Genomic DNA, 12,628 nt, shown 5'->3' on the forward strand with positions numbered 1-12,628 from the left:
TAATTTCAAGGTTCAGAACTCGAGAAAGAGACATAAACTCAATTTAATAGAAAAGTTTTATGGATAGATATTTCTCGTTGAGATTTTTTTACAGTCTTTATCGGCAGCCGAGCATACGACTCACCTGGTAATGAGTGGTTACCGTTGCTCATGGACCGTTGGTTGAGTACAATTCACAAGCCTTGTTTGAAGAAAGGACATGTCATAGCGCTCGAGAAACACCGTAGAGGGGAGCTCATTACAGAACTTGATGATACGTGGCAAAAAAAAATCTGGAAACGCACTATTGATGAACACAATGACTCCAGATAGTACGAATGGAATCTTCTCCGGTAGTGGGAGGTGTGATGGTAAAAAGGAGATTAGGGTGTCATCTATAACAACTTTTCAGAACAATCCGCAGTCAACATACGGTATAAATCCCAGAGAAAACCGAAGTCCCTCCGTAGAACCAGAGGTTCGGCAGTGTAGCGCCGTTATTTAAAGCCGAGTTCGAGGAAAAAGGTTTGACCAGAAGGTCTGCCATCTCTTTCGCATTATGGCTAGACTGTCATCGGACCTGCACAGTGGTGGAGGACCAGACCGGCCGAAGCTACCTTCTACAGCCTTGGTGAGCGACCAAAAAGTGCAGCTCCCGCGAGGATATCACTTCAGCTGCTACACAATTCAGGCAATGTGCTCCAGCTTCGCATTGACATTAGCTAAAAAGACCTGGAAGCGGCGTTAAATATTGGCCTTTTCTTTGAGATATTAGTATCCGGTATTTCAACTAAAACAAAATGTCGTAATATGTTTTATTGGTTTAGTTAGATAGGTAGGGGAAAGTGGGGGATATACGAACACCTAAGGGAAAACTTAAATAAAACAATGGAATTTAATCACAGATTTTTTTAATTTTTTTTGTTATAAAGTTTACTTATCTGTCTAACTTATTCACTAATCATCATTTATATTTTTTTAATAAATTGCAACAATATGAAAGAAAAACAAAACCCTTAGTGTTCGGCTTTGCCCGACATCAGTCGGGTAAATACGAACACCAAGTGGGGTGATTACGAACTAACATTATTCATAGATCACACCACATTTAAAACTCAACGATGTTGACTGTCCGTCAGTACAACTCTCGTGAGCCCATCTTTTGCACACATAGCACACAATCTAGTCTTCAACGGGAGGATCAATATATTTATCTCTACAAAAAATACAAAAGTAGTCTTTATTTTCTTTTTCGCGTTTTTTTTTTTTTTTTCGTATTTTGACTAGAGTCCCTAAAGTCGTTTTTTGTATTGTTCAAATTCTTTAATAGTCTTTCATACTTTTTGCTTGAAGGTGTTCTCTCATTACATTTCAGTCTTTTTATTTGGGTTCCTTTTTTGCCATCTTTCCGTTTTCTTCTTGATTTCTTACGTTTCCTGATTGTCTGTAAATAAAGGTTTTCATCCAGACCATGGCTGTATTAACACTTCTTTCATTAGATGGTCAAAATTAGTGGTTTTTGAAACATTATATGTTTACGCAGAGAGAGTTTTTTGGTTTTAACATCGTCTATAGCCTTTTTGAGATCTTCTAAACTATACTTCAGTTCGGTCTTTCTTTTGTAAGTACAAGGCATCTGTTATAATATTTAAAAAAAAGTTGAACGGGGTACCAACAAACGGGAGTGGGGTAACGGCGAATGTTCGAGATTGACCGACATGGAGTGTTCGTCTTTACCCCGCGGAATCGAAAATAATTAAAGGTCAAAAAACAATTTTGGTTAAATTTATTTTGCCTACTACATCATTATCATTTAGCTGAGTAATATGTGATTATTCCACTATGTAAAAGCTGAATTATTATTGTAGATAGAAATAAAGTTACATTAACTTGAATTTACCAAAAAATTACATCTAAAACATACAAAATATTGAAAAATGCATACCTTTTTTAGTACGTGCGTCCGCGTCTCCCGTGTTATTGACTGGCATCAGTGGTGGCGTGATCTCCGAAATGGCGGCAAATAAAATTACGATATATCTTTCTAACATATTAGAACCATTGAATTCGGCATTACCCAGCGTTTGCGTTTCCCCCACTTTTCCCTACTTATGATTTTGTGAATTTTATTAAGCTTTCTTGCATGTCTCTCGTGAAATTATTTTCTATTTATTTGAGAGTAGTTCTGGTTAGAGCAAATTGTCCGACAGTTTTTTACAATTTGCTCTGGAATTGTCTCAAGCATTTGAGGCATTTTTCATGGGTCTTACAGAAATCTTGCTTTTTTTTTTTTTTTTTTTGTTTTCCTACCTATGCTGATAGCCTTGAGAGGCTATTTCAGCTTCACCCTAACGTTTGTAGGTGAGCTCGCGGGGCTCAACCGGAGAGTTGCTAACACTGACCCTAGCAAGAGCAGTGCTTCGCAGAATCTACCACCGGATCGGAAACGCGACCCACTGAGAAGATCCGGCGAGAAACTCAGTGGGCTGTGTCTATGGGTTAGTTCGCTCGTCGAGCCCTTCGTCGCAAGCGACGGGTTCGACGAAGACGGTGACCGGTGCTTGTGGTGCCTAAGAGCACCGTTAATGGATCAGGAGGATCCGTAATGACGTGCTTTGGGCGACGTCGACGGTTTACCATTCGGTCTACTGGGTCGGGTATGTAATTTCCAGCGGCTACGATGAGAGGGTTCTCATGTCGTGCCGCCTTCTCAAAATGGCGCAGCGATGCCGACTGTAGATACTTACTGACAGAGTCAAGCTCCAGGTCATCGTGGAGATCCACGTTCCTCAGGAACCATGGCGCTCCGACGGCTATCCTGCAGAATCGGGATTGAATAACCTGAAGGGGCTTCAAGTTGGTGCGGGCTGCGTGAGCGAACACTACGCTTGCATACGTCATAACGGGGCGTATGCAAGTTTTGTAGAGAGTTACCTTATTACGGAGGGACAGTTTGCTTCGCTTGCAAAGCATAGGGTAGAGACGTCCTAATATGAAGGCGACACGGTCGCGTACCGTTTTAATATGGGGACGGAATGTCATCCCTCTGTCGAGGGTGACGCCTAGGTATTTGACCTGCGAGGCCCACGGTATGGGCTGGCCAAAGAGAGTGACGGGGCTAACGGCGGAGGTGTTTGCGCGCCTATTAGGGAGTGGGATGCTCGAAGTGGTATTCGGAGGGCGACCCCTTTTGAAGAGCACCGCTGTGCTTTTCGTGGGGTTGATGTCGATGCGCCACTTCCGGAACCACTGTCCCATGGTGGCTACTGCGATCTGGAGTCGCCGATGAAGCAGCGACATCTTCCTACACGAGTAGTAGATAGCCGTGTCATCGGCGAAGAGCGCTAGATGGGTCTCCGGAGACCGGGGTATATCATTGATATACAAACTAAATAATAACGGGGAGAGCGCGGAGCCTTGCGGGACTCCGGCAGTCAGTTGACGGGGACGAGAACGAGTTCCCTCTACTCGATATCGAAACGAACGGTTCGACAAGAAGTCTCGTATGATGAGCACGAGTCTGTCTGGCACTCCCATGTTGTACAGTTTGTAAATTAAACCGTTGTGCCAGACTTTGTCGAACGCCTTCGCGATGTCGAAGAAGAGGGCGCCGGTCGGGATTTGTTTACGCCTATTTAGTCCTATCAGGATGTGCTCCGTGAGGCGGTGCACTTGTTGTACGCACGAGTGTTTAGAGCGGAATCCGAACTGTTCGTCTATGAGAATTTTGTTCGCGGTAACAAAATCCCAGAGGCGTTTCCTAAGGAGCCGTTCGTAAATTTTTCCTATCGTCGGGAGGAGACTAATCGGACGGTAACTAGAAGTTTCGTTTGTCGGTTTGCCCGGCTTATGTATACCGATAACGTCCGCTTCTTTCCACACCGCGGGAAAGATGCAGTGCGTCATAGCGGCATTTAAAATTGTAGCCAACATTGCTATCAGTTGGACTGGCAAGAGTTTTAGCGCGCGGTTGCGGATGCCGTCGGAGCCGGGTGCCTTCCTAGGTTGGAGGTTGTGGATCGCGTCTCTAACTTCGTCAGTGGTAATGGGGGGTAACGCGTCCGAGGGCGGCAGGGAAGCTCTGCGCTCGACCTCCCTGTCGACTAACTCGGTGTGTTCGGGGTCCGCGTGTTGAGTGCTGGTGGTGCACTGCTCTTGCAGTGCATCGGCCAGCAGCTCAGCCTTGTCATCGTCATCGAATGCCGGTGGTTGGCCTGAAGGGCGTACGAGGGGAGGCATAGTAGCGGTAGTTTCGGATTTGAGAGTCCTAGCTAGTCGCCAGTATGCTTGGTGGGAGGGCGCGAGTTGTTCTAAATAACTATGCCAATTATCGTTACGCGCGTCACTTAGGCGGGAGTGGACTTCGCGTTGTAGACGACGCATCCGAATCCGGTTTGAATGCGTGGGAAGACGATCGTAGGCCCGGATTGCCGCGTTCCTAACTCTTAAGAGATTCCTAAGTTCGGAGGACAGTCTGATGCGGTGGAAGCTGTCCTCCACATCGACTTCTTTTGAAGATCTAATGATCGCGGAAGAGATGTGATCGGTAATGATGTTTATGGATTCGACGGTGTCCTCGGGGGATAGATTCGAATCTGGGCCGTAAGGGAGGATTGGCGGAGCGGCTTCGGCTAGGCACGTGCCCAGCTTATTCCAATCCACCATGGTCCTCGTAACAGTGGCTGGGTTGTGAGGGCGACCGAGCTGCATAAGGACAGGTCGGTGGTCTGAGTCGAGCTCTGACAGTGCTTCGATGGAACGTAAGCGCAGAGTTACGTTCCTAAGCAATGCCAGGTCTATAGTGCTCGGACGGAGCGCGATGTTATACGGATAACATGTTGGAGTTGGGGGACCGACTACTTCAAAAGTGAGGTCGTCTATAAACGCGTCGAGACGCCTACCGTTAACGTTCGTACGATGGCAGTTCCACCTAGTGTGGTGGCAATTTAAATCGCCTGCCAGGATGACGGAGTCTCCCATGCCAAACAGTGACTCGATGTCACTGCTCAGGAGGGGCTTGTCCGGGGGGAGATAAACGGATGCGATGACGATCGGCTGGTGTCCCGTCAGCGAGATACGGCACACTGACGCCTCGATATGTAAGAGCGAGGGAGTATCGAGAGGGACAACGTGCAGGGCCCGCCTATAGTAAATGGCAGTCCCGCCTTTGGAGGCGGTGAGTCTGTCATTCCTAACCATGACGTAATTCGCGACTTTCGGGTCACGACGCGAGGGCTTCAGACAGGTCTCCTGCACTAACAAAATATCTACAAGATGGTCGCGGAGGAATTCGAAAATTTGATCGCGTTGCCGCGCGAGTCCGTTAGCATTGTAGAATGCTAACGTAAGGGAATACGGTTTTTCTCTACCTTTTTGCGCCATTGATTACCGGTAAAGAATTTTTATAACGTGCGAGACACGGACTCGTAGACGTCCATGTGATCGAAAGCGGCCGCGAGCCGCTGTTCGGGGGTTACCGACCTACGGATAGCATCTGCGAACGATCGCAGACGGTCAAAGTTTACCGCGGTGACGAAGTCGCGCACGAGCGCGAAGTCGTTGACGACTGAGGGTTGCGGGGGGCGGTACGCGGGCGCGGGGCGAGGTGCGAGCAGGGGCTGAGGCGCGTGACGTGTCGCAGGCGGGAGCTGGGGTACGTTTTGTGTTCCCTCCTTCGTATACGGCAGCGGTTTTTTCCACGCCGAGACGGTGGGAACCGCAGCCGGTACGAAGGCTGGTTTCGGCACTGAAGGCGCCGAAGTCTTTGGGTCGACGGTTCGGGGGGCTGGGTGGTTCAGGCGTTTACGCGGAGCCCTAGGACATCCGCGGTAGTTTGCCGGGTGCCCTTGCTTAAGGCATAGGACACAGCTTGGGGGTTCCGTCGCGGTTTCCCTAACACGCGAACATTCTGTGGTTGCGTGATCGCCGAGGCATTTCACGCAGCGGGGGCGCGCGTGGCAATTACGCGCTGAGTGGCCATAGAGCTGGCACCTGTGGCACTGCCCGGGAGTACCACGTTTATGGGGGGCTTCGATGGTGACCCCGGAGAGGCCGCATATCGTTTTGAGACATGAGATTCTTTTCTTTGCCTCCGGGGTTGATTCTAGCGCGACGAGAATCATATTGTACGGCTGTCTGCCGCGTCCGCTGTGCATCCGGTGCACACTAATTATTGGGAGGGACTGACCGATCAGATCCTCCTTTACGTAGTCTATGTCGAGTTCCTTGGGGACTCCACGTATCACTACGCGGAGTTCGCGGTCCTCCTGAAGAGCATAGGTGTGATAACCTATGTTCTCCTTTCGGAGGTAAGCAGAGAGGGCCCTATGGTCGCCCGGCGTTGCGACCTTAATCTGAATCCCATGCGCGACGTTACGCGCATGGGTATAATTAATTTTGTTGGCCTGAAGGGCCTGGGATACGCGATTCCACGCTGACTTCTCCTGGAGTATCAGCGGGGGCGGGACAACTGTTTTAGGCGCGGGCGCGGTTTTTGGGCGCGGCGGTGGGATTACGCGGCGGGCGGAGTCCGACTCCGGCGTTACGACTACCTGCGGTCGGGAGGCGGTCGCGGACTTGGTTTGCTTCGTCATGGAGCTCCGGGACTCCACGACGCGAGTACGCTTTTTACCGCGCGTTACAGTTTGGAACCCATCCGAGGTTCCGGGTTGAGGGCTAGTCGCGGACTCGAAGTCCATCTCCGATTCGGTATCGGAGCCTGAACTAGACGCTATTGAGGTCGCGACGGACGAAACTGACGTGATTGACGCGGGCGCGGGGGTAGCGGGGGCGGGGGCGTTAGACGCTACGGCGGCGGCGTGCGTACGTGCGCTTGAACACGGACCGGCGGCGGGGCACGCGAGGCATGCCTGCGAGGCATGTTTGGCGACGGCGGCGAGAGATGCGGGGGGAGAATAATTACCAAATGAGGCCCTATAGGCTTCGAATTCGGGCGCGATTGACGGATATTTTTCCCGAATGAAGTCGATGAAATCTTGCTATTATTATGCGTAGTACCTATCTTCACGATAAATTCCGACAATGAATACGAACATTACCAACAAAGAAATGTGAACCGTAAATCTGAGGTCGGAAAACCCCTATTTGTATTACTTAGTATCTTTTTCCTCGTTACTATTCTCGCTAAATTGACTTCAGTCGTAAATATCACTTGATAGAATAATCGGCCCGCATACATTGTATCCTTCGTGTAGGGTCACGCGGGTATAAGGGAGAGCCTAGAGGTTAGAGGTTTCTCACAAATCTGAATAAAAATCTAATTTCGAATACAAATAGAACGGAATTGAAACAAACCACTACCAGTTTAATGAATTTTAAATACAGTAATGCAATTTTTATGCTCTTTAACAGAGTCACAACCTCGAGAATCCGGTGGTCACAGGTCACATCGAGAAAGAGGGTAAGATTTTTTATTTATTGCTTGTTTGGGTGGACGAGTTCACGGCCTACCCGATCTTAAATGGTTACCGGAGCCCATAGGCATCTACAATGTAAATACCGCTACCCACCTTGAGACATGAGTTGTAAGGTCTCACTTTTAACAGTACAACGGCTGCCCCGCCCTTCAAACCGAAACGCATTACTGCTTCACGGCAAAAATAGGCAGGGTGGTGGTACCTACCCGTGCGGACTCACAAGACGTCCAACCACCAGGAATTACGCAAATTATAATTTTTGCCGGTTTGATTTTTATCACGCGATGTTATTCCTTTACCGTGGAAGTGAATCGTGAACATTTATTAAGCACGTATTTCATTAGAAAAATTGGTACCCGCCTGCAGGATTCGAACACCGATGCATTGCTACATAGGCGCCAGATGTCTTATCCTTTAGGCCACGACGACTTCGATGACGAAGAATCCAGATTCGTCTAACTGATCGAATTAAAGCTAACCGTCAATGGTACCTTCGATTGCAGGTGCTCTCCCTTAACAAAGAGGAAGAGACTAGCCTAGTCTACTGCCTTTATTAAGACGAAGCAGTGCTTTTCTGACGTATGTTCTTAAGCCGACAGCATGTGCGAGAAACAACATAATAGTCTTAAAAAAAGATCAATTATTTTCCTAAATCGTATTCTGACAAGTTTTTTTTTATTAGCTTGACCGAGGCCAATCTTTGTGGCGTCTGCCTAGAACATGTCCAGCATTTTCATATGGCTGTGGTAAATGCTGACTTAGGGATTCATCGAAAAGTGGTCTCCAAAAGATCTATTATTTTCCTAAATCGTATTTTGACACGCTTTTATTAGCTTGACCGAAGCCAATCTGTGTGGCGTCTGCCTAGAACATGTCTACCATTTTCATGTAGCTGTGGTAAATGCTGACTTAGGGGTTCACCGAAGAATGGTCGGCAATGTTTTCTGAATACTACGGCTCCCAAATGAGATGTACTGGTGATATGACGTATTGTAAGCTCGTCAGTTTCTGATGCAAAACAGCCCTGTCTTTCGGGTCCAAAGGCTAGATTAGGTTCAAGGGCTAGATGGATATCATTGAGATATCGACTTATGTCTAAAGATAGATGGGCGCTTTGTTATGTTTCTGAGATTCGTAACCCCATTCAGTCAGTTCAGGGCGAGTCGTAAACCAATTCACTGGTCTAAGCATTTTTTATCGATCTACGTTATGGAATTTTTCAACTTTATTTTTGCCAACTTCAACACGCCCGATAAAATTGAAAACTTGTGCACGTAGCAAGGGCCGGTGATAATAACACTAGTTTTATTACTTTGTTTAATACGTGGGATCACTAAGATAATATATATGTATATAATAATATTCCAGGGTGTTTTATGTAATTTTGAAATTATATTTATAATTTATAATAATAGTTATTTAATTTTAGTCTAATTTTATTCGGTTCAAAACCACTACCACGCAACCACGCGCGCGGACAAAAAAAACTTTTTTAATAATGCCCCCATTACGAGAGTTGTGTTACCATTTTGAATCCAATGGCTCGCCCGAACGCGCTTTATTGAACTTTTCAAACAATTTATGTTAAGGTCACAAAAAATTTGATATGTTATTTCATAATTTTTTTCGTAGTAGGGTAAAACGGCTTTTATACTAAATAAATGATGGAAGCAACGCTGAACTGAACTTTGACTTTTTTTTTAACAGGAGAAAATCGCCGGATACTCGTGGTGAGGTATGTGGGAGCTGAACCTCACTAAAAACTCCTGCCGCTCACAACCGGCGCCCTACCCCGGACCGGGCCGGAGCCCAGTCGGGGCTATTGAGACGGCGGGACAAGGTTGACGCAGAGCACATTACATCCATTGCGGAACTTTGACTTATAAAGTACGTATAAAGTACTTATAAAGTAAGACTTTGACGAATAAAAATCTAGTCTTACGTGACTTTGAAAACTGAAATGTACTCGTAATGTCGGAAGAAGTGAATTCAACAATGAGGTCATTAGACAGTGTTTATTGTCGGGGCGAGTACTCGAGGCTCAGGGGTAACAACAGAAAAAAGATAGAGAAAGAGAGTAGCCGATCTTATTACCCGTAGTCAAAGTTTTTACATCAAATCGAAAATCACTAAGATCGTGTTTATTATCTCGAAAAAGAATCGCATTTTGAAAATAAATACAATACGAAATACCAGAAATAGATACGATGCAAAAATACGAGATTAAACTGATTAAAAACAATTTAGGGAATGTTTTTTTTTCGCAAACCTCAAAATTTTCTCAACAACTCAACCGCACACGATTTAATTTAATTTATTAAATTCAAAGAATAATAAAACAAAATTTTATCATCAAATTTGATTCCGTCATAAAAAAAAAAAATTTATAATATCAAAAATTTACACCCAACACAACGTAAGTAAACAATGGTACGGGATCATGATTAATAACACAACTCGAATTATCTCGACATTCGTATCGGGTTTCCTCGTTATTTCGAGTTCTCGAACATAATACTTTTGCGGAATTAATTTGAAAAACTCCATTAAGTGGCCGACGTTCAATCACTCAAATAAATAAATAAAAAAATTTAATTACGTCTTTCCTATAACTTTGTACCAAATTAAAATCAGTAGAAGCTTGTTGTGAGAATTTATAATTTTATTTGTTCTTTCTATGGGCCTTTCAAGATATAATGACGGCGTCTAATTTTAATTAAGTTTACTGATTCTGTTTTTCAAGGAAAATGGTTTTCTTTTATATTTAATGAGTTCACGGCCAACCGGATGTTAAGTGGCTACCCGAGCTCGTAGACATCAAAGACTACTTACTGCTTCTTTTCAAACGGAATGCATTACTGCTTCGTGCCAAAAATAAGATAGGATGGTGAAATCTACGTCTCTTCATCCAACATACAACATACTTCATTACACATTTTTTTCTTATTTTTTTCTTTTTCCTACCTATGCTGATAGCCTTGAGAGGCTATTTCAGCTTCGCCTTAACGTGTGAGTTCACGGGGCTCAAACCGGAAATGTTGCTAGCACTGGCCTTAGCAAAAGCAGTGCTCTCAGAATCTACCACAGGATCGGAAACGCGACCCACTGAGAAGATACGGCAAGAAACTCAGTGGGCTGTGTCTATTGGTTAATTTACTCGTCGAGCCCTTCGTCGCAAGTGACCGGTTCGGCAAGGACGGAGACCGGTGACTGAGGTACCTAAAAGCACCGTTAATGGATCGGGAGGATCCGTAATGACGTGCTTAGGGCAGATTATGTTTGTGGGTTTTTATTACGAGATGTTTTCTTCACCGCCCACCGCCCGCCATCGAAGTAGAGTTCGTCCATACTACTTGGAGTCACTGCGTTCATACACAGTGCATTTCCAGAGATCTTTTTTGCCGCGTACCATCCGGCTTTGGAATGAGCTCCCTTCCACAGTGTTTCTCAAGCGCTATGACATGTCTGCCTTTAAACGCGGGTTGGCTCTGACTCTGGTATTGCTGAAGTCCATGGGCAACAGTAACCACTCACCATCAGGTGGTGCCTATGCTGATCTGGTTCGTGTTAGCAACATCGTCAGGTTTGAGTCCGGTGAAGCTGACATGGTCTCTCTAGACTCTAGACCATCAGCTTAGCAAGGAAAAAAGAAAACGAAGAAAATCAAAATCAGAGCATCCTATGATGTGCTTATTCCAGTTGATAAACACAAACAAGATTCAATCAAAACAAATGACGATGCCAATTAAAAGTTCACGAAGTCGCATAAACTTTAATTAATTTGTTCTCACTTTCAGTCTGGTGATTAGGGACCTCTAATACCTCCGCTATTGTATAAATTAACTCTCTCGCGGCTACACTCAAGATAATTTCCCATTTGTGAAGTTAAAAGAGAGGAGCTGAGAATTTCGATGTTTTAAAATAAATAAATTGATGAATTTTATGATTCAACATTACATTAAAGTGCCGTTGATAATGGAATCAATCTGAAAGCACGGGTTTTTGGAACGAAGTTCCTTATGGGACGATGCGGAGGGGTACTGTTATAATATTCGATTACAACATGGTCAATATAAAGTAAACTGCTGACCTAGCCTCAGTTGTTTACTTCGATTCTAAGTAATGACGCAAATCAAAAGTTTCGTCAGCATTTCGGTTACCACAGTAAATCAGATCGGTTGGAAACCTCGTTGTGGACACTTATCTAAAACGTGTACTTTCATATAATAAAATTACATTTTTCAGTTTCTGTAAAGTGTTTTTTTAAAAAGTCTCCATCATCCCACCTCGTAACAGTACCCTAACCAGGAAAAAAACGTCCGTAACAATCGTGAATGAAGTGTACCAGAATAAGTTCGCACGCTACCGAATGACCGTGGGTTGTTGCGAAACCTCCAGTTTTATTTTCTTTGTACCTCGAATAGAACTTAAAATTAATATTTATATAATAAGGAACTTTGTTCCTATTCGGTGTCCCACGACACCACACATCTTGTTTTGAATATACAAGTAGTAACCGGCTCCATCGAATCCCATTTTAGATTCAGGATCGTAAACTTAAATTAGAAATCTGTTCGTTTTTCTATTTTTACTAACATTATATTGATTCGCCGGGGCCGGGTCAGCCCTAACAGCACCCTGAAAGCATTAACAGACCGTTATGACTGGTTCACTTGCAGACTAAAACCCTCAGACACAGCCCACTGAGTTTCTCGCCGAATCTTCTCAGTAGGTCGCGTTTCCGATCCGGTGGTAGATTCTGCGAAGCACGGCTCTTGCTAGGGTTCGTGTTAGCAACGTCATCAGATTTGAGCCCCGTGAGCTCACCTACTAGTTAAGATTCCGCTGATATAACCTCTCAAGGCTATCAGCTTATGTAGGAAAAAAAAATGTGTGCGTGTACTAGTGTACACACGTAAGAAGTGAAACTTATTTATGGCCTTATTTTTCGAAAAATGATCTACATGCAACTTTCTAGAAATTGGTTAAATAAAGTTAAATTAGATAAAGTTTAAACAAAAGGATTTTATTATCATAGACATGAATACAAAAAAGTTAAATTAGATAAAGTTTAAACAAAAGGATTTTATTATCATAGACATGAATACAAAACAGATGGCGCGTAACGGAAAAATGTGACGCGTAACCGAAAAATGTGACGGTAAATTTTTTTCCAACGCCGATAAGGAAGTTTCACTTCAAAAAAAGCAGAC

This window comes from Bombyx mori, chromosome 6 (assembly GCF_030269925.1).
Source record: "Bombyx mori chromosome 6, ASM3026992v2".
Classification (NCBI taxonomy): domain Eukaryota; kingdom Metazoa; phylum Arthropoda; class Insecta; order Lepidoptera; family Bombycidae; genus Bombyx; species Bombyx mori.